The 22481-nt window shown below is 44.9% G+C and overlaps 1 non-coding gene across 1 annotated transcript; it reads right to left on the bottom strand.

The window, feature by feature from the left end:
- Positions 1 to 16120: 16120 nt before the first annotated feature.
- On the bottom strand, positions 16121 to 16311 carry LOC135570733 (U2 spliceosomal RNA). Its single transcript, XR_010463585.1, has one exon. It is a non-coding gene; the product is annotated as a U2 spliceosomal RNA (small nuclear RNA).
- Positions 16312 to 22481: the final 6170 nt, after the last annotated feature.

Genomic DNA, 22481 nt, shown 5'->3' with positions numbered 1-22481 from the left:
ATATCTACAACACACTGTGTGCCCTCAGGCCCCTACTCCACCACTACCACATATCTACAACACACTGTGTGTCCTCAGGCCCCTACTCCACCACTACCACATATCTACAACACACTGTGTGCCCTCAGGCCCCTACTCCACCACTACCACATATCTACAACACACTGTGTGCCCTCAGGCCCCTACTCCACCACTACCACATATCTACAACACACTGTGTGCCCTCAGGCCCCTACTCCACCACTACCACATATCTACAACACACTGTGTGCCCTCAGGCCCCTACTCCACCACATATCTACAACACACCCTCAGGCCCCTACTCCACCACTACCACATATCTACAACACACTGTGTGTCCTCAGGCCCCTACTCCACCACTACCAGGGTGGGTATAATTTGTCAGAACGATCCAAAGGGAATCTGTTCCAAAACGTCACTTTACACATATAATGTTGTAATAGTGGCAGAATAAGATACCGGTGTAAATAGTGGGCTATTTAATCAAGTTTTTCACTCACCACGTTTATTCAGAAAAATTTTGATGTTGCTACTTTGTATGCGTTGTTTGTTGGCAACCTTGTGCTTCACAAAGTTTTTGGAACAGATTCCTGTTGGAACGTTCCACAAATGATACCCACCCACACTTATGCATGTGTCTGTGCCAATGTGTGTGTTGCTTCACAGTCCCCGCTGTTCCACAAGGTGTTTTTTTATCTGTTTTTTAGAATCTAGAGTTCCATGTAGTCATGGCTCTATGTAGTACTGTGGAATAGAGTTCCATGTAGTCATGGCTCTATGTAGTACTGTGGAATAGAGTTCCATGTAGTCATGGCTCTATGTAGTACTGTGGAATAGAGTTCCATGTAGTCATGGGAATAGAGTTCCATGTAGTCATGGCTCTATGTAGTACTGTGGAATAGAGTTCCATGTAGTCATGGCTCTATGTAGTACTGTGGAATAGAGTTCCATGTAGTCATGGCTCTATGTAGTACTGTGGAATAGAGTTCCATGTAGTCATGGCTCTATGTAGTACTGTGGAATAGAGTTCCATGTAGTCATGGATGTATACTGTGGAATAGAGTTCCATGTAGTCATGGCTCTATGTAGTACTGTGGAATAGAGTTCCATGTAGTCATGGCTCTATGTAGTACTGTGGAATAGAGTTCCATGTAGTCATGGCTCTATGTAGTACTGTGGAATAGAGTTCCATGTAGTCATGGCTCTATGTAGTACTGTGGAATAGAGTTCCATGTAGTCATGGCTCTATGTAGTACTGTGGAATAGAGTTCCATGTAGTCATGGCTCTATGTAGTACTGTGGAATAGAGTTCCATGTAGTCATGGCTCTATGTAGTACTGTGGAATAGAGTTCCATGTAGTCATGGCTCTATGTAGTACTGTGGAATAGAGTTCCATGTAGTCATGGCTCTATGTAGTACTGTGGAATAGAGTTCCATGTAGTCATGGCTCTATGTATTACTGTGGAATAGAGTTCCATGTAGTCATGGCTCTATGTAGTACTGTGGAATAGAGTTCCATGTAGTCATGGCTCTATGTAGTACTGTGGAATAGAGTTCCATGTAGTCATGGCTCTATGTAGTACTGTGGAATAGAGTTCCATGTAGTCATGGCTCTATGTAGTACTGTGGAATAGAGTTCCATGTAGTCATGGCTCTATGTAGTACTGTGGAATAGAGTTCCATGTAGTCATGGCTCTATGTAGTACTGTGGAATAGAGTTCCATGTAGTCATGGCTCTATGTAGTACTGTGGAATAGAGTTCCATGTAGTCATGGCTCTATGTAGTACTGTGGAATAGAGTTCCATGTAGTCACGGCTCTATGTAGTACTGTGGAATAGAGTTCCATGTAGTCATGGCTCTATGTAGTACTGTGGAATAGAGTTCCATGTAGTCATGGCTCTATGTAGTACTGTGGAATAGAGTTCCATGTAGTCATGGCTCTATGTAATACTGTGGAATAGAGTTCCTTGTAGTCATGGCTCTATGTAGTACTGTGGAATAGAGTTCCATGTAGTCATGGCTCTATGTAGTACTGTGGAATAGAGTTCCATGTAGTCATGGCTCTATGTAGTACTGTGGAATAGAGTTCCATGTAGTCACGGCTCTATGTAGTACTGTGGAATAGAGTTCCATGTAGTCATGGCTCTATGTAGTACTGTGGAATAGAGTTCCATGTAGTCATGGCTCTATGTAGTACTGTGGAATAGAGTTCCATGTAGTCATGGCTCTATGTAGTACTGTGGAATAGAGTTCCATGTAGTCATGGCTCTATGTAGTACTGTGGAATAGAGTTCCATGTAGTCATGGCTCTATGTAGTACTGTGGAATAGAGTTCCATGTAGTCATGGCTCTATGTAGTACTGTGGAATAGAGTTCCATGTAGTCATGGCTCTATGTAGTACTGTGGAATAGAGTTCCATGTAGTCATGGCTCTATGTAGTACTGTGGAATAGAGTTCCATGTAGTCATGGCTCTATGTAGTACTGTGGAATAGAGTTCCATGTAGTCATGGCTCTATGTAGTACTGTGGAATAGAGTTCCATGTAGTCATGGCTCTATGTAGTACTGTGGAATAGAGTTCCATGTAGTCATGGCTCTATGTAGTACTGTGGAATAGAGTTCCATGTAGTCATGGCTCTATGTAGTACTGTGGAATAGAGTTCCATGTAGTCATGGCTCTATGTAGTACTGTGGAATAGAGTTCCATGTAGTCATGGCTCTATGTAGTACTGTGGAATAGAGTTCCATGTAGTCATGGCTCTATGTAGTACTGTGGAATAGAGTTCCATGTAGTCATGGCTCTATGTAGTACTGTGGAATAGAGTTCCATGTAGTCATGGCTCTATGTAGTACTGTGGAATAGAGTTCCATGTAGTCATGGCTCTATGTAGTACTGTGGAATAGAGTTCCATGTAGTCATGGCTCTATGTAGTACTGTGGAATAGAGTTCCATGTAGTCATGGCTCTATGTAGTACTGTGGAATAGAGTTCCATGTAGTCATGGCTCTATGTAGTACTGTGGAATAGAGTTCCATGTAGTCATGGCTCTATGTAGTACTGTGGAATAGAGTTCCATGTAGTCATGGCTCTATGTAGTACTGTGGAATAGAGTTCCATGTAGTCATGGCTCTATGTAGTACTGTGGAATAGAGTTCCATGTAGTCATGGCTCTATGTAGTACTGTGGAATAGAGTTCCATGTAGTCATGGCTCTATGTAGTACTGTGGAATAGAGTTCCATGTAGTCATGGCTCTATGTAGTACTGTGGAATAGAGTTCCATGTAGTCATGGCTCTATGTAGTACTGTGGAATAGAGTTCCATGTAGTCATGGCTCTATGTAGTACTGTGGAATAGAGTTCCATGTAGTCATGGCTCTATGTAGTACTGTGGAATAGAGTTCCATGTAGTCATGGCTCTATGTAGTACTGTGGAATAGAGTTCCATGTAGTCATGGCTCTATGTAGTACTGTGGAATAGAGTTCCATGTAGTCATGGCTCTATGTAGTACTGTGGAATAGAGTTCCATGTAGTCATGGCTCTATGTAGTACTGTGGAATAGAGTTCCATGTAGTCATGGCTCTATGTAGTACTGTGGAATAGAGTTCCATGTAGTCATGGCTCTATGTAGTACTGTGGAATAGAGTTCCATGTAGTCATGGCTCTATGTAGTACTGTGGAATAGAGTTCCATGTAGTCATGGCTCTATGTAGTACTGTGGAATAGAGTTCCATGTAGTCATGGCTCTATGTAGTACTGTGGAATAGAGTTCCATGTAGTCATGGCTCTATGTAGTACTGTGGAATAGAGTTCCATGTAGTCATGGCTCTATGTAGTACTGTGGAATAGAGTTCCATGTAGTCATGGCTCTATGTAGTACTGTGGAATAGAGTTCCATGTAGTCATGGCTCTATGTAGTACTGTGGAATAGAGTTCCATGTAGTCATGGCTCTATGTAGTACTGTGGAATAGAGTTCCATGTAGTCATGGCTCTATGTAGTACTGTGGAATAGAGTTCCATGTAGTCATGGCTCTATGTAGTACTGTGGAATAGAGTTCCATGTAGTCATGGCTCTATGTAGTACTGTGGAATAGAGTTCCATGTAGTCATGGCTCTATGTAGTACTGTGGAATAGAGTTCCATGTAGTCATGGCTCTATGTAGTACTGTGGAATAGAGTTCCATGTAGTCATGGCTCTATGTAGTACTGTGGAATAGAGTTCCATGTAGTCATGGCTCTATGTAGTACTGTGGAATAGAGTTCCATGTAGTCATGGCTCTATGTAGTACTGTGGAATAGAGTTCCATGTAGTCATGGCTCTATGTAGTACTGTGGAATAGAGTTCCATGTAGTCATGGCTCTATGTAGTACTGTGGAATAGAGTTCCATGTAGTCATGGCTCTATGTAGTACTGTGGAATAGAGTTCCATGTAGTCATGGCTCTATGTAGTACTGTGGAATAGAGTTCCATGTAGTCATGGCTCTATGTAGTACTGTGGAATAGAGTTCCATGTAGTCATGGCTCTATGTAGTACTGTGGAATAGAGTTCCATGTAGTCATGGCTCTATGTAGTACTGTGGAATAGAGTTCCATGTAGTCATGGCTCTATGTAGTACTGTGGAATAGAGTTCCATGTAGTCATGGCTCTATGTAGTACTGTGGAATAGAGTTCCATGTAGTCATGGCTCTATGTAGTACTGTGGAATAGAGTTCCATGTAGTCATGGCTCTATGTAGTACTGTGGAATAGAGTTCCATGTAGTCATGGCTCTATGTAGTACTGTGGAATAGAGTTCCATGTAGTCATGGCTCTATGTAGTACTGTGGAATAGAGTTCCATGTAGTCATGGCTCTATGTAGTACTGTGGAATAGAGTTCCATGTAGTCATGGCTCTATGTAGTACTGTGGAATAGAGTTCCATGTAGTCATGGCTCTATGTAGTACTGTGGAATAGAGTTCCATGTAGTCATGGCTCTATGTAGTACTGTGGAATAGAGTTCCATGTAGTCATGGCTCTATGTAGTACTGTGGAATAGAGTTCCATGTAGTCATGGCTCTATGTAGTACTGTGGAATAGAGTTCCATGTAGTCATGGCTCTATGTAGTACTGTGGAATAGAGTTCCATGTAGTCAAGGCTCTATGTAGTACTGTGGAATAGAGTTCCATGTAGTCATGGCTCTATGTAGTACTGTGGAATAGAGTTCCATGTAGTCATGGCTCTATGTAGTACTGTGGAATAGAGTTCCATGTAGTCATGGCTCTATGTAGTACTGTGGAATAGAGTTCCATGTAGTCATGGCTCTATGTAGTACTGTGGAATAGAGTTCCATGTAGTCATGGCTCTATGTAGTACTGTGGAATAGAGTTCCATGTAGTCATGGCTCTATGTAGTACTGTGGAATAGAGTTCCATGTAGTCATGGCTCTATGTAGTACTGTGGAATAGAGTTCCATGTAGTCATGGCTCTATGTAGTACTGTGGAATAGAGTTCCATGTAGTCATGGCTCTATGTAGTACTGTGGAATAGAGTTCCATGTAGTCATGGCTCTATGTAGTACTGTGGAATAGAGTTCCATGTAGTCATGGCTCTATGTAGTACTGTGGAATAGAGTTCCATGTAGTCATGGCTCTATGTAGTACTGTGGAATAGAGTTCCATGTAGTCATGGCTCTATGTAGTACTGTGGAATAGAGTTCCATGTAGTCATGGCTCTATGTAGTACTGTGGAATAGAGTTCCATGTAGTCATGGCTCTATGTAGTACTGTGGAATAGAGTTCCATGTAGTCATGGCTCTATGTAGTACTGTGGAATAGAGTTCCATGTAGTCATGGCTCTATGTAGTACTGTGGAATAGAGTTCCATGTAGTCATGGCTCTATGTAGTACTGTGGAATAGAGTTCCATGTAGTCATGGCTCTATGTAGTACTGTGGAATAGAGTTCCATGGAGTCATGGCTCTATGTAGTACTGTGGAATAGAGTTCCATGTAGTCATGGCTCTATGTAGTACTGTGGAATAGAGTTCCATGTAGTCATGGCTCTATGTAGTACTGTGGAATAGAGTTCCATGTAGTCATGGCTCTATGTAGTACTGTGGAATAGAGTTCCATGTAGTCATGGCTCTATGTAGTACTGTGGAATAGAGTTCCATGTAGTCATGGCTCTATGTAGTACTGTGGAATAGAGTTCCATGTAGTCATGGCTCTATGTAGTACTGTGGAATAGAGTTCCATGTAGTCATGGCTCTATGTAGTACTGTGGAATAGAGTTCCATGTAGTCATGGCTCTATGTAGTACTGTGGAATAGAGTTCCATGTAGTCATGGCTCTATGTAGTACTGTGGAATAGAGTTCCATGTAGTCATGGCTCTATGTAGTACTGTGGAATAGAGTTCCATGTAGTCATGGCTCTATGTAGTACTGTGGAATAGAGTTCCATGTAGTCATGGCTCTATGTAGTACTGTGGAATAGAGTTCCATGTAGTCATGGCTCTATGTAGTACTGTTGAATAGAGTTCCATGTAGTCATGGCTCTATGTAGTACTGTGGAATAGAGTTCCATGTAGTCATGGCTCTATGTAGTACTGTGGAATAGAGTTCCATGTAGTCATGGCTCTATGTAGTACTGTGGAATGGAATAGAGTTCCATGTAGTCATGGCTCTATGTAGTACTGTGGAATAGAGTTCCATGTAGTCATGGCTCTATGTAGTACTGTGGAATAGAGTTCCATGTAGTCATGGCTCTATGTAGTACTGTGGAATAGAGTTCCATGTAGTCATGGCTCTATGTAGTACTGTGGAATAGAGTTCCATGTAGTCATGGCTCTATGTAGTACTGTGGAATAGAGTTCCATGTAGTCATGGCTCTATGTAGTACTGTGGAATAGAGTTCCATGTAGTCATGGCTCTATGTAGTACTGTGGAATAGAGTTCCATGTAGTCATGGCTCTATGTAGTACTGTGGAAAGTTCCATGTAGTCATGGCTCTATGTAGTACTGTGGAATAGAGTTCCATGTAGTCATGGCTCTATGTAGTACTGTGGAATAGAGTTCCATGTAGTCATGGCTCTATGTAGTACTGTGGAATAGAGTTCCATGTAGTCATGGCTCTATGTAGTACTGTGGAATAGAGTTCCATGTAGTCATGGCTCTATGTAGTACTGTGGAATAGAGTTCCATGTAGTCATGGCTCTATGTAGTACTGTGGAATAGAGTTCCATGTAGTCATGGCTCTATGTAGTACTGTGGAATAGAGTTCCATGTAGTCATGGCTCTATGTAGTACTGTGGAATAGAGTTCCATGTAGTCATGGCTCTATGTAGTACTGTGGAATAGAGTTCCATGTAGTCATGGCTCTATGTAGTACTGTGGAATAGAGTTCCATGTAGTCATGGCTCTATGTAGTACTGTGGAATAGAGTTCCATGTAGTCATGGCTCTATGTAGTACTGTGGAATAGAGTTCCATGTAGTCATGGCTCTATGTAGTACTGTGGAATAGAGTTCCATGTAGTCAAGGCTCTATGTAGTACTGTGGAATAGAGTTCCATGTAGTCATGGCTCTATGTAGTACTGTGGAATAGAGTTCCATGTAGTCATGGCTCTATGTAGTACTGTGGAATAGAGTTCCATGTAGTCAAGGCTCTATGTAGTACTGTGGAATAGAGTTCCATGTAGTCATGGCTCTATGTAGTACTGTGGAATAGAGTTCCATGTAGTCATGGCTCTATGTAGTACTGTGGAATAGAGTTCCATGAAGTCATGGCTCTATGTAGTACTGTGTGCCTCCCATAGTCTGTTCTGGACTTGGACTGTGAAGAGACCTCTGGTGGCATGTCTTGTAGGGTATGCATGGGTGTCTGAGCTGTGTGCCAGTAGTTTAGACAGACAGCTCGGTGTAAATATTCACTGAATATGTACTCTACCTTGGCAAATAAAGGTGCAGTTCAGGTCTGAATGTGTTTGAGATTATTTTTCAGTCATATCCAATATCAGGAGTATCATATTCCAGTCTTTGAATGATGATGTGTCTGCATGTATGTATTACAATTATACATTTACATTACATTTACATTTAAGTCATTTAGCAGACGCTCTTATCCAGAGCGACTTACAAATTGGTGCATTCACCTTATGACATCCAGTGGAACAGCCACTTTACAATAGTGCATCTAAATCTTTTAAGGGGGGTGAGAAGGATTACTTTATCCTATCCTAGGTATTCCTTAAAGAGGTGGGGTTTCAGGTGTCTCCGGAAGGTGGTGATTGACTCCGCTGTCCTGGCGTCGTGAGGGAGTTTGTTCCACCATTGGGGGGCCAGAGCAGCGAACAGTTTTGACTGGGCTGAGCGGGAACTGTACTTCCTCAGTGGTAGGGAGGCGAGCAGGCCAGAGGTGGATGAACGCAGTGCCCTTGTTTGGGTGTAGGGCCTGATCAGAGCCTGGAGGTACTGAGGTGCCGTTCCCCTCACAGCTCCGTAGGCAAGCACCATGGTCTTGTAGCGGATGCGAGCTTCAACTGGAAGCCAGTGGAGAGAGCGGAGGAGCGGGGTGACGTGAGAGAACTTGGGAAGATTGAACACCAGACGGGCTGCGGCGTTCTGGATGAGTTGTAGGGGTTTAATGGCACAGGCAGGGAGCCCAGCCAACAGCGAGTTGCAGTAATCCAGACGGGAGATGACAAGTGCCTGGATTAGGACCTGCGCCGCTTCCTGTGTGAGGCAGGGTCGTACTCTGCGGATGTTGTAGAGCATGAACCTACAGGAACGGGCCACCGCCTTGATGTTAGTTGAGAACGACAGGGTGTTGTCCAGGATCACGCCAAGGTTCTTAGCGCTCTGGGAGGAGGACACAGTGGAGTTGTCAACCGTGATGGCGAGATCATGGAACGGGCAGTCCTTCCCGGGAGGAAGAGCAGCTCCGTCTTGCCGAGGTTCAGCTTGAGGTGGTGATCCGTCATCCACACTGATATGTCTGCCAGACATGCAGAGATGCGATTCGCCACCTGGTCATCAGAAGGGGGAAAGGAGAAGATTAATTGTGTGTCGTCTGCATAGCAATGATAGGAGAGACCATGTGAGGTTATGACAGAGCCAAGTGACTTGGTGTATAGCGAGAATAGGAGAGGGCCTAGAACAGAGCCCTGGGGGACACCAGTGGTGAGAGCACGTGGTGAGGAGACGGATTCTCGCCACGCCACCTGGTAGGAGCGACCTGTCAGGTAGGACGCAATCCAAGCGTGGGCCGCGCCGGAGATGCCCAACTCGGAGAGGGTGGAGAGGAGGATCTGATGGTTCACAGTATCGAAGGCAGCCGATAGGTCTAGAAGGATGAGAGCAGAGGAGAGAGAGTTAGCTTTAGCAGTGCGGAGCGCCTCCGTGATACAGAGAAGAGCAGTCTCAGTTGAATGACTAGTCTTGAAACCTGACTGATTTGGATCAAGAAGGTCATTCTGAGAGAGATAGCGGGAGAGCTGGCCAAGGACGGCACGTTCAAGAGTTTTGGAGAGAAAAGAAAGAAGGGATACTGGTCTGTAGTTGTTGACATCGGAGGGATCGAGTGTAGGTTTTTTCAGAAGGGGTGCAACTCTCGCTCTCTTGAAGACGGAAGGGACGTAGCCAGCGGTCAGGGATGAGTTGATGAGCGAGGTGCGGTAAGGGAGAAGGTCTCCGGAAATGGTCTGGAGAAGAGAGGAGGGGATAGGGTCAAGCGGGCAGGTTGTTGGGCGGCCGGCCGTCACAAGACGCGAGATTTCATCTGGAGAGAGAGGGGAGAAAGAGGTCAGAGCACAGGGTAGGGCAGTGTGAGCAGAACCAGCGGTGTCGTTTGACTTAGCAAACGAGGATCGGATGTCGTCGACCTTCTTTTCAAAATGGTTGACGAAGTCATCTGCAGAGAGGGAGGAGGGGGGAGGGGGAGGAGGATTCAGGAGGGAGGAGAAGGTGGCAAAGAGCTTCCTAGGGTTAGAGGCAGATGCTTGGAATTTAGAGTGGTAGAAAGTGGCTTTAGCAGCAGAGACAGAAGAGGAAAATGTAGAGAGGAGGGAGTGAAAGGATGCCAGGTCCGCAGGGAGGCGAGTTTTCCTCCATTTCCGCTCGGCTGCCCGGAGCCCTGTTCTGTGAGCTCGCAATGAGTCGTCGAGCCACGGAGCGGGAGGGGAGGACCGAGCCGGCCTGGAGGATAGGGGACATAGAGAGTCAAAGGATGCAGAAAGGGAGGAGAGGAGGGTTGAGGAGGCAGAATCAGGAGATAGGTTGGAGAAGGTTTGAGCAGAGGGAAGAGATGATAGGATGGAAGAGGAGAGAGTAGCGGGGGAGAGAGAGCGAAGGTTGGGACGGCGCGATACCATCCGAGTAGGGGCAGTGTGGGAAGTGTTGGATGAGAGCGAGAGGGAAAAGGATACAAGGTAGTGGTCGGAGACTTGGAGGGGAGTTGCAATGAGGTTAGTGGAAGAACAGCATCTAGTAAAGATGAGGTCGAGCGTATTGCCTGCCTTGTGAGTAGGGGGAAGGTGAGAGGGAGAGGTCAAAAGAGGAGAGGAGTGGAAAGAAGGAGGCAGAGAGGAATGAGTCAAAGGTAGACGTGGGGAGGTTAAAGTCGCCCAGAACTGTGAGAGGTGAGCCGTCCTCAGGAAAGGAGCTTATCAAGGCATCAAGCTCATTGATGAACTCTCCGAGGGAACCTGGAGGGCGATAAATGATAAGGATGTTAAGCTTGAAAGGGCTGGTAACTGTGACAGCATGGAATTCAAAGGAGGCGATAGACAGATGGGTAAGGGGAGAAAGAGAGAATGACCACTTGGGAGAGATGAGGATCCCGGTGCCACCACCCCGCTGACCAGAAGCTCTCGGGTGTGCGAGAACACGTGGGCGGACGAAGAGAGAGCAGTAGGAGTAGCAGTGTTATCTGTGGTGATCCATGTTTCCGTCAGTGCCAAGAAGTCGAGGGACTGGAGGGAGGCATAGGCTGAGATGAACTCCGCCTTGTTGGCCGCAGATCGGCAGTTCCAGAGGCTACCGGAGACCTGGAACTCCACGTGGGTCGTGCGCGCTGGGACCACCAGATTAGGGTGGCCGCGGCCACGCGGTGTGTGGAGCGTTTGTATGGTCTGTGCAGAGAGGAGAGAACAGGGATAGACAGACACATAGTTGACAGGCTACAGAAGAGGCTACGCTAATGCAAAGGAGATTGGAATGACAAGTGGACTACACGTCTCGAATGTTCAGAAAGTTGAGCTTACGTAGCAAGAATCTTATTGACTAAAATGATTAAAATGATACAGTACTGCTGAAGTAGGCTAGCTGGCAGTGGCTGCGTTGTTGACTTTGTAGGCTAGCTGGCAGTGGCTGCGTTGTTGATTCGGGGGCTAGCTGGCTAGCTAGCAGTGTTGATTACGTTACGTTGCGTTAAAAGAACGACAATAGCTGGCTAGGTAACCTAGAAAATCGCTTTAGACTACACAATTATCTTTGATACAGAGACGGCTATGTAGCTAGCTATGTAGCTAGCTACGATCAACAAATCAAACCGTTGTACTGTAATGAAATTAAATGAAAATGTGATACTACCTGTGGAGCGAGGCGGAATGCGACCGGGTTGTTGAGTTCTATTCGGTAGACGTTGGCTAGCTGTTGGCTAGCTAGCAGTGTCTCCTACGTTAAGGACGACAAATAGCTGGCTAGCTAACCTCGGTAAATTAAGATAATCACTCTAAAACTACACACTCTAAACTACACAATTATCTTGGATACGAAGACAGCAAAGACAACTATGTAGCTAGCTAACACTACACTAATCAAGTCGTTCAGTTGAGGGTAATAGTTTCTACAGTGCTGCTATTCAGTAGACGGTGGACGTTAGCTAGCTGGCTAGCTGCTGGGCAGATAGCAGTGTAGACTACGTTAGGACGACGAAATACGATAATTACGCAATTATCTTTGATACAAAGACGGCTATGTAGCTAGCTAAGAAGAAATTGCTAAGATTAGACAAATCAAACCGTTGTACTATAATGAAATGTAATGAAAAGTTATACTACCTGCAGACCGAAGTGCGGATGCGACTGCTCGCTCCAACCCGGAAGTAGAAAGGGGCATATACACTTCAACAGTGTTTACCAATCTTGGTCCTGGGACATCAATGGTTACACATTGTAGCTAATAGACTAGAAACAGGATTTAACTAGTTAAAGGCTGATTTGTAATTCATATATACAGAAATATAATGTTTTTAAACGGTACACTCCACTTCCTATGCATGGTGTAAATAGTCTAAAAGTGGTTCATCTCAACATCTAATGCCCTTCATCTGCATTGATCTGATAAACACAGGATAGCTGGAGTATTTCATCAAATTAGACTTCATTTCAACCAGTAGAGAATGCAAAATGCTTTATTGAAGGAAGTTCATTATTCAAGTGTTATAAATACATGCGAGGTTAATATTATAATATTTATAATGCAAGAAACAGACTTCATTATAGTCAAAATACACCACACTGAATATTATGTTACTATTATCACCGTTCTCACTTCTAGGGACTGGAACTACACAAGTACCTGTCCTATCCAGAATAGCCTCCTCTCTTACTGACAGTTGGGGCTGCTATCCTTTCACCCTCCTCCATGGCTGTTAGCTAGCTACCTACAAATGCATTTGGAGTTTTGTTTTTTACAGTGATAAATACATCAAGATAGCTAGCTAATATGAAGTTAGGTAGCTGGTGATATTTAATTCACTTAGCTATCTATACAGTATGTGAAGTTGGCTAGATAGCAAGCTCGTCAACTAGCTAGCTCATTTAGCAGCTCATTTGAGTTAGTCTGCACTGTAGCTAGTTAGCTAATAATACATTGTTTTTTCAAAACATTTTCGAAATGTATTGACTTACTTGAATAGATTCTCCCAGTGTAACGGCATTCAGAGGAAGAAGGTGAGGACCAAGGTGCAGCGTGGTATGTCTTCATATTATTTATTAGAAACTGAACACTAAATACAAAATAACAAAAGGAATAACCGAAACAGTTCTGACAGGTGAAACAAACCCTCCACAGAAAGCAACTACCCACAACCTAAGGTGGCAAAACAGGCTGCCTAAGTATGATTCCCAAACAAATATATAAACATACAAAGCAATCTACGGTCAGGGCGTGACACCCAGCCATGTGGACAACTGGAAACAGGGCAGCAAAGTTTGTCAACAGCATTTTAGAGGGGGGGTACTGTCCATTTCTTGTTTCTAAACGATGAGAGAAGTGCTACACCTGGTGGAGAGAGATTGTAAAACAAAAATAGTTGCTTTATGCTTGCTGTACGTTATGATGTAACGGAGGGTCAGTTTTTTCAACTTTTCTCCAATACTATAGAGCCATTACCATGTCGATCAACACTTGAATAGAAATGTAGTTCACACCCCAAAAAAGCCTTTGGATCTTTTGATTGAAGAATGGCAAGTCAAAACATATGTCATTGCCCGGAGAGGAGATGAGAGGATAGGAAAGGAGAAGAGATGGCTGGAGAGGAGAAGATAGGACCAGATGAGAGGAGAAGAGAGGGCTGGAGAGGAGAAGATAGGACCAGAGGAGAGGAGAAGAGAGGGCTGGAGAGGAGAAGATAGGACCAGAGGAGAGGAGAAGAGAGGGCTGGAGAGGAGAAGATAGGAGGAGGAGAGAGGGCTGGAGAGGAGAAGATAGGACCAGAGGAGAGGAGAAGATAGAACGAGAGGAGAAGAGAGGGCTGGAGAGGAGAAGATAGGACAGACAGAGGGCTGGAGAGGAGAAGATAGGACCAGACGAGAGGAGAAGAGAGGGCTGGAGAGGAGAAGATAGGACCAGAGGAGAGGAGAAGAGAGGGCTGGAGAGGGGAAGATGGGACCAGAGGAGAGGAGAAGATAGAACGAGAGGAGAAGAGAGGGCTGGAGAGGAGAAGATAGGACCAGACGAAAGGAGAAGAGAGGGCTGGAGAGGAGAAGATAGGACCAGACGAGAGGAGAAGAGAGGGCTGGAGAGGAGAAGATAGGACCAGACGAAAGGAGAAGAGAGGGCTGGAGAGGAGAAGATAGGACCAGACGAGAGGAGAAGAGAGGGCTGGAGAGGAGAAGATAGGACCAGAGGAGAGGAGAAGAGAGGGCTGGAGAGGGGAAGATAGGACCAGAGGAGAGGAGAAGATAGAACGAGAGGAGAAGAGAGGGCTGGAGAGGAGAAAATGGGACCAGAGGAGAGGTGAAGAGAAGAGAGGGCTGGAGAGGAGAAGATAGGACCAGAGGAGAGGAGAAGAGAGGGCTGGAGAGGAGAAGATAGGACCAGAGGAGAGGAGAAGAGAGGGCTGGAGAGGAGAAGATAGGACCAGACCAGAGGAGAAGAGAGGGCCGGAGAGGAGAAGATAGGACCAGAGGAGAAGAGAGGGCTGGAGAGGAGAAGATAGGACCAGACCAGAGGAGAAGAGAAGAGAGGGCTGGAGAGGAGAAGATAGGACCAGAGGAGAGGAGAAGAGAGGGCTGGAGAGGAGAAGATAGGACCAGACCAGAGGAGAAGAGAGGGCTGGAGAGGGGGAGGTAGGACCAGACCAGAGGAGAAGAGAGGGCTGGAGAGGAGAAGATAGGACCAGAGGAGAGGAGAAGAGAGGGCTGGAGAGGAGAAGATATGAGGAGGAGAGAGGGCTGGAGAGGAGAAGATAGGACCAGAGGAGAGGAGAGGGCCGGAGAGGAGAAGATAGGAGGAGAGAGGGCTGGAGAGGAGAAGATAGGACCAGAGGAGAGGAGAAGAGAGGGCTGGAGAGGAGAAGATAGGACCAGAGAAGAGGAGAAGAGAGGGCTGGAGAGGAGAAAATAGGACCAGAGGAGAGGAGAAGAGAGGGCTGGAGAGGAGAAGATAGGACCAGAGGAGAGGAGAAGAGAGGGCTGGAGAGGAGAAGATAGAACCAGAGAAGAGGAGAAGAGAGGGCTGGAGAGGAGAAGATAGGACCAGAGAAGAAGAGAGGGCTGGAGAGGAGAAGATAGGACCAGACCAGAGGAGAAGAGAGGGCTGGAGAGGAGAAGATAGGACCAGACCAGAGGAGAAGAGAGGGCTGGAGAGGAGAAGATAGGAGAGAGGGCTGGAGAGGAGAAGATAGGACCAGAGGAGAGGAGAAGAGAGGGCTGGAGAGGAGAAGATAGGACCAGAGAAGAGGAGAAGAGAGGGCTGGAGAGGAGAAGATAGGACCAGAGGAGAGGAGAAGATAGAACGAGAGGAGAAGAGAGGGCTGGAGAGGAGAAAATGGGACCAGAGGAGAGGTGAAGAGAGGGCCGGAGAGGAGAAGATAGGACCAGAGAAGAGGAGAAGAGAGGGCTGGAGAGGAGAAGATAGGACCAGAGAAGAGGAGAAGAGAGGGCCGGAGAGGAGAAGATAGGAGAAGAGAGGGCTGGAGAGGAGAAGATAGGACCAGAGGAGAGGAGAAGAGAGGGCTGGAGAGGAGAAGATAGGACCAGAGAAGAGGAGAAGAGAGGGCTGGAGAGGAGAAGATCGATCAGTGCCCTTTGTCAATATACATCTGAAGCAGACAATAGCTAACCTCACACATCGTTTCCCTATTGTTGAGTTAGATGTATGTTCTACATTTGAAATATATCATGTATATGAGGCTAACCATCAACCAGATTGTTTTACATGATTTATCTGACATTCAATAGTTTAGTCCAAATGTTTTGGTGTGGATTGAGGCCTATACATTCCTATCGGTAGTGTTCCCCCGTTGTATCCAGCTTTCCTTATTTCTATTGTGGATTGTGTTTCTGTACGCCAATGGAAAGTCTACAAAACTATGAGAAAACCAGCCTATGAATTGAATACATGGAATTGGATCCTATTTTATGAAATGGAAGATGTTATGGGTGTAAGATGGCACAGTGATGCCATCTGTTGGTAAATGTTCATTACTGCAACTCTTGTGTTTTAACGGGGTGCTTGAGATACCCGGATGTGTTGTGATGTACTGAACAAGACTGGTCACTCGCATCAATGCCTATGTCTCGTCATTTAACGTTCAAACAGTTGCTCAATGTGAAAATACAATTATAGACCAACGAAGCAACTCTGCTTCCTCTGTCTGATTTCTCTTTACAATGAAAGGGGGTGCACCGTTCCTGGAGGTACTGCAATACCAGGTCGATGCGTGGAGTGGACGGAGCAAGCCCCTATTCCATCTCCCTATTCCAAAAATCAATTTAATATATGGTCCCCAGATAGGGGACGTATCAGATATTAAACTGATAAGAACAGATACTACACTTGATCTTAGCCAAAAGGCCGAGAAGCGATACCTACAATGGTTTCGGGACGAAGTGGCCGTTCTCCGACACGTCAAACTCGGTTATGATTACACCAAAATGAGCACTGTATGCTTTTGTTTTCCATAAAAATACAATGCTTTAAATACATGGTGGCATGGATGTGGAGTTGATCAACGCCAGGAATAACCACGTTTGACTGTTACAAAGTAACACATTTGTAGGTTCTAAGATCACGTGGTCATCCCCCCTCCAATCAGAAATGAGAGAACACGTTAACCTGATCAACAGCTAAATTGGAATAATAATATATAACGTGTGGGGAGGGGGGGATGGGGGGCAATTTGGAGATAATAATATTGACGTAACATTTGATCTTGTATCAAGTATATCTGGTAGCATTGCTGCCACAAACGAACTGAAGCAATTGTCCACTTGGTGGCGCCAGAGTTCCACCGACCGTCGCTTTTCCCTGGTTGTCCTGTGTTGGTACAGAAAACTGCATTTCAATGTTGAACGACTTGACTTCAAGACATCGTCAACGAAAATAACGTCAACAATAAAAATAGCCTGTCTTTTTTTGTATCTGTCTGTAGAGCCTTGTATGATAAGTCCATTGTGAGAAGGCCTTCATAAAGTGTCCCTCCTAAATTACTAGAGGCCAAACTTCAAAGATGTCTATGGCACTGGACTGCAGTAAGAGAGCTAAGGAGCGGATGGTCCTGGCTGCCTAAATGTTTCCTCCACATAATAAACTAAGAAACATGGCACTTTGGAGGCTTACTTTTATAACTAACTTCATAAAATGCCATTAGGCCTAATGAAGATACTGTATATATGTAAGTTACTTGATTGGTGTCTTGTGAATCCACCTGTATGCGCATTAAGGTTGATTATTTCCCCGGTATTATACGATAATAAATCACTTTTCTCCCGGGTAACCTGGTAGTTTCCACCAAAACTTGGAAGTGTCATTCAAAAGCATTATAACGCATATAAATGTCTGGATTTGATGAGAGCTTTGATTCAGCATGAACATTCTAATCTGATGCTACCTGAGCCTGATCAGACCAATATTAACCACATTTAATGAGCCCTACATTAACCCCATTTAATGAGCCCTACATTAACCCCATTTAATGAGCCCTACATTAACCCCATTTAATGAGCCCTACATTAACCCCATTTAATGAGCCCTACATTAACCCCATTTAATGAGCCCTACATTAACCCCATTTAATGAGCCCTACATTAACCCCATTTAATGAGCCCTACATTAACCCCATTTAATGAGCCCTACATTAACCACATTTAATGAGCCCTACATTAACCCCATTTAATGAGCCCTACATTAACCCCATTTAATGAGCCCTACATTAACCCCATTTAATGAGCCCTACATTAACCACATTTAATGAAGCATTAACCCCATTTACATTAACCACATTTAATGAGCCCTACATTAACCCCATTTAATGAGCCCTACATTAACCACATTTAATGAACCCTACATTAACCCCATTTAATGAGCCCTACATTAACCCCATTTAATGAGCCCTACATTAACCCCATTTAATGAGCCCTACGTTAACCCCATTTAATGAGCCCTACATTAACCCCATTTAATGAACCCTACATTAACCCCATTTAATGAGCCCTACATTAACCCCATTTAATGAGCCCTACATTAACCCCATTTAATGAGCCCTACATTAACCCCATTTAATGAGCCCTACATTAACCCCATTTAATGAGCCCTACATTAACCCCATTTAATGAGCCCTACATTAACCACATTTAATGAGCCCTACATTAACCCCATTTAATGAGCCCTACATTAACCCCATTTAATGAGCCCTACATTAACCACATTTAACGAGCCCTACATTAACCCCATTTAATGAGCCCTACATTAACCCCATTTAATGAGCCCTACATTAACCCTACATTAACCCCATTTAATGAGCCGAAGCACAAATGATTGTACTGTTATCCATTAGGTCCACCAGGACCTCACATGACTGTGAAACATTGTTGTGTTGTAACTTTAATTTATGACGTTCACCACACTAATCGGTGATATATTTTTGCAATGGGAAGTAATAGCTGGTTTGTTCATTTAATTTTGTTAATGAAATAGTTGTGCTATTGTATTGTTCTGACTTCATGGGGCCGACTGGAGTGAATGTCATTGTTCACAATGTCATCAAAAAGCTCCTCCTTCACTAGAACGGCCCGACTACAGACTATATAATGTCGGGCGCATTAAGTGATGCTATGTTTTCTGTTATTTTTATGATTTTATAGTTTGACACAACGTATTGGAAGATTTTTGGTCCCTCTGGAAGCCGAGGTCCTATAGTCACGGTTCACCACTGGATCTAAGTGAAGGCTTCCATTAAACCTGTCCAGGTCCAGTCTGTCCAGTTTCTGCTAGTGCACGTACCACATGGCCACATTATTCAGCCTTGTTTGACTCATGGATGATCTAAGCCATGTCTTAAGCCTCCCCGGGGCACTAAAACTCCTCTCAGCCTCGACAGAGGAGGCAGGGACGACCAGCAGACCCCTTCCTAAAGCTTCCACCTGACTGAAGAGACCTTTCACCTCTGGCACCATTTCCCCAATAATGCCAGCAACATCTGAGCTCGTTTGATATGTAGAATTAGTCCCAAACATGGCCAGCTGCACCTGCAGAAGACTTGAATTCAATTCTGGATGGATATGGGCTGAGTATTCACTGTGTCCAAGGTGTTGTAGAACTGGGCTCTGTACAAAGACTGGGCATCAGGATGAATATGGGCTGAGTATTCACTGTGTCCAAGGTGTTGTAGAACTGGGCTCTGTACAAAGACTGGGCATCAGGATGGATGTGGGCTGAGTATTCACTGTGTCCAAGGTGTTGTAGAACTGGGCATCAGGATGGATATGGGCTGAGTATTCACTGTGTCCACGGTGTTGTAGAACTGAGCATCAGGATGGATATGGGCTGAGTATTCACCGTGTCCACGGTGTTGTAGAACTGGGCATCAGGATGGATGTGGGCTGAGTATTCACTGTGTCCAAGGTGTTGTAGAACTGGGCTCTGTACAAAGACTGGGCATCAGGATGGATGTGGGCTGAGTATTCACTGGGCTGCAGCCTGACCGGTGTAACGCTTTGAAAGTTTGCGGATGTGAGGCATCTGAATAGGTTGTTGGTCCAACTTTGTTGCCATAGCAGCTGCTTTTGCGAACAAGACATCAAAGTGCTCCCCCGTTCGCTTGTCCTGCATGTGTCACCTTCTGACCTGAGATCTTTTGTTTTGTCTTTGTTTTAGTATGGTCAGGGCGTGAGTTGGGTGGGTTGTCTTTGTTTTAGTATGGTCAGGGCGTGAGTAGGGTGGGTTGTCTTTGTTTTAGTATGGTCAGGGCGTGAGTTGGGTGGGTTGTCTTTGTTTTAGTATGGTCAGGGCGTGAGTTGGGTGGGTTGTCTTTGTTTTAGTATGGTCAGGGCGTGAGTTAGGTGGGTTGTCTTTGTTTTAGTATGGTCAGGGCGTGAGTTGGGTGGGTTGTCTTTGTTTTAGTATGGTCAGGGCGTGAGTTGGGTGGGTTGTCTTTGTTTTAGTATGGTCAGGGCGTGAGTTGGGTGGGTTGTCTTTGTTTTAGTATGGTCAGGGCGTGAGTTGGGTGGGTTGTCTGTTCCTTTTTCTAGGTTTTGGGATTTCTGTGTTTATTATACATTTACACATTATTGAACAATTCGATGTAATTTATTTTCTTAACAATTATAGTTTTAAGCAGTGTATTGGTAGTAAACCAACACATTCTGAACAATTATAGTTTTAAGCAGTGTATTGGTAGTAAACCAACACATTCTGAACAATTATAGTTTTAAGCAGTGTATTGGTAGTAAACCAACACATTCTGAACAATTATAGTTTTAAGCAGTGTATTGGTAGTAAACCAACACATTCTGAACAATTATAGTTTTAAGCAGTGTATTGGTAGTAAACATGCTACCTAACTGATCAACAATTATAGATACAAGCTAATAACAAGGTATACATGCTATCTTATTGAACAAGCAGCTTAACTCAGATAATGTGTGTGCTAGGCATCTCTCTCCAGGTTGTTGTGCTGCTTGGCAGGCTAGCTGCTCCATGGTTTCCTCCAGATATTGCCACTGTTCTCGCTCACACTGCCACCATCAGCTGTGTCTCTCCACCAGCTCCAGGAAGTCCACTCCTTGCGTACGTACTGTACATATGATAAATCATAGATTGGCAAGGAAATCCTTTTCATCTTCACTGTCCAACTGCATTGTGACGGAGCTGGAACCAGCAGGAGGATGGAGAGCAGCCTTGAAGCTGTACGCAGAAACTACTCAAATACAGGTGAGCCAAGCTTGTAGCATCATACCCAAGAAGACTCAAGGCTGTAATCGCTGCCAAAGGTGCGTCAACAAAGTACTGAGTAGAGGGTCTGAATACTTATCAAACTTTGTCACATGCACCAAATACAACTGTAAACCTTACTGTGAAATGCTGACTGACAAGCCCTTAACCAACAGTGTAGACCTTACTGTGAAATGCTTACTGACAAGCCCTTAACCAACAGTGTAGACCTTACTGTGAAATGCTGACTGACAAGCCCTTAACCAACAGTGTAGACCTTACTGTGAAATGCTGACAAGCCCTTAACCAACAGTGTAGACCTTATTGTGAAATACTGACTGACCAGCCCTTAACCAACAGTGTAGACCTTACTGTGAAATGCTGACTGACAAGCCCTTAACAGTGCAGTTCAATGAAGGTAATAAAATATTTACCAAATAAACTGAAGTATAAAATGTAATAAAATGCTGAGTAACACTAACGAGTCTATATACAGGGGTACAGGTACCAAGTAAGTGTGGAGTCTATATACAAGGGGTACCGGTAACCGAGTCAATGTGGAGTCTATATACAGGGGTACCGGTACCGAGTCAGTGTGGAGTCTATATACAGGGGGTACCGGTACAGAGTCAATGTGGAGGCTATATACAGGGGGTACAGAGTCAATGTGGAGGCTATATACAGGGGTACCGGTACCGAGTCAGTGTGGAGGCTATATACAGGGGTACAGAGTCAGTGTGGAGGCTATATACAGGGGGTACCGGTACCGAGTCAGTGTGGAGTCTATATACAGGGGGTACCGGTACAGAGTCAGTGTGGAGTCTATATACAGGGGGTACCGGTACAGAGTCCGTGTGGAGTCTATATACAGGGGGTTCAGAGTCAATGTGGAGGCTATATACAGGGGGTACCGAGTCAGTGTGGAGTCTATATACAGGGGGTACCGGTACAGAGTCCGTGTGGAGTTTATATACAGGGGGTACCGAGTCAGTGTGGAGTCTATATACAGGGGGTACCGGTACCGAGTCAGTGTGGAGGCTATATACAGGGGGTACCGGTACAGAGTCAGTGTGGAGGCTATATACAGGGGGTACCGGTACAGAGTCAATGTGGAGGCTATATACAGGGGGTACCGGTACAGTCAGTGTGGAGGCTATATACAGGGGGTACCGGTACAGTCAGTGTGGAGGCTATATACAGGGGGTACCGGTACAGAGTCAATGTGGAGTCTATATACAGGGGGTACCGGTACTGAGTCAGTGTGGAGTCTATATACAGGGGGTACAGGTACTGAGTCAGTGTGGAGTCTATATACAAGGGGTACAGGTACTGAGTCTATATACAGGGGGTACAGGTACAGAGTCAGTGTGGAGTCTATATACAGGGGGTACCGGTACAGAGTCAGTGTGGAGTCTATATACAGGGGGTACCGTACGAGTCAGTGTGGAGTCTATATACAAGGGGTACCTGTTAGTAGGTACTGAGTCAGTGTCGGGGTACAGGTACTGAGTCTATATACAGGGGGTACCGGTACAGAGTCAGTGTGGAGGGTACAGGTATTGAGTCAGAATGGGGGTACAGGTTAGTTGCGGTAATTTGCACATGTAGGAAGGGGTGAAGTGACTAAATGCGATATGTTAGTTTTGTATTTTGAATAAATGTACACATTTCTAAACTTGTTTAGCTTTGTCATTTGGGGGGCATCGTGTGTAAATTGATGGGAAAAAAACTATTGAATCATGTTAGAATAAGGCTGTAACGTAACAAAAGGTGGACAAAGTCAAGGGGTCTGAATCCACCATAGCTGGAATGAAAGGAAATACCGC

This window comes from Oncorhynchus nerka, unplaced genomic scaffold (assembly GCF_034236695.1).
Source record: "Oncorhynchus nerka isolate Pitt River unplaced genomic scaffold, Oner_Uvic_2.0 unplaced_scaffold_909, whole genome shotgun sequence".
NCBI classification, from domain to species: domain Eukaryota; kingdom Metazoa; phylum Chordata; class Actinopteri; order Salmoniformes; family Salmonidae; genus Oncorhynchus; species Oncorhynchus nerka.
This window is presented reverse-complemented; position numbering and strand designations above follow the sequence as displayed.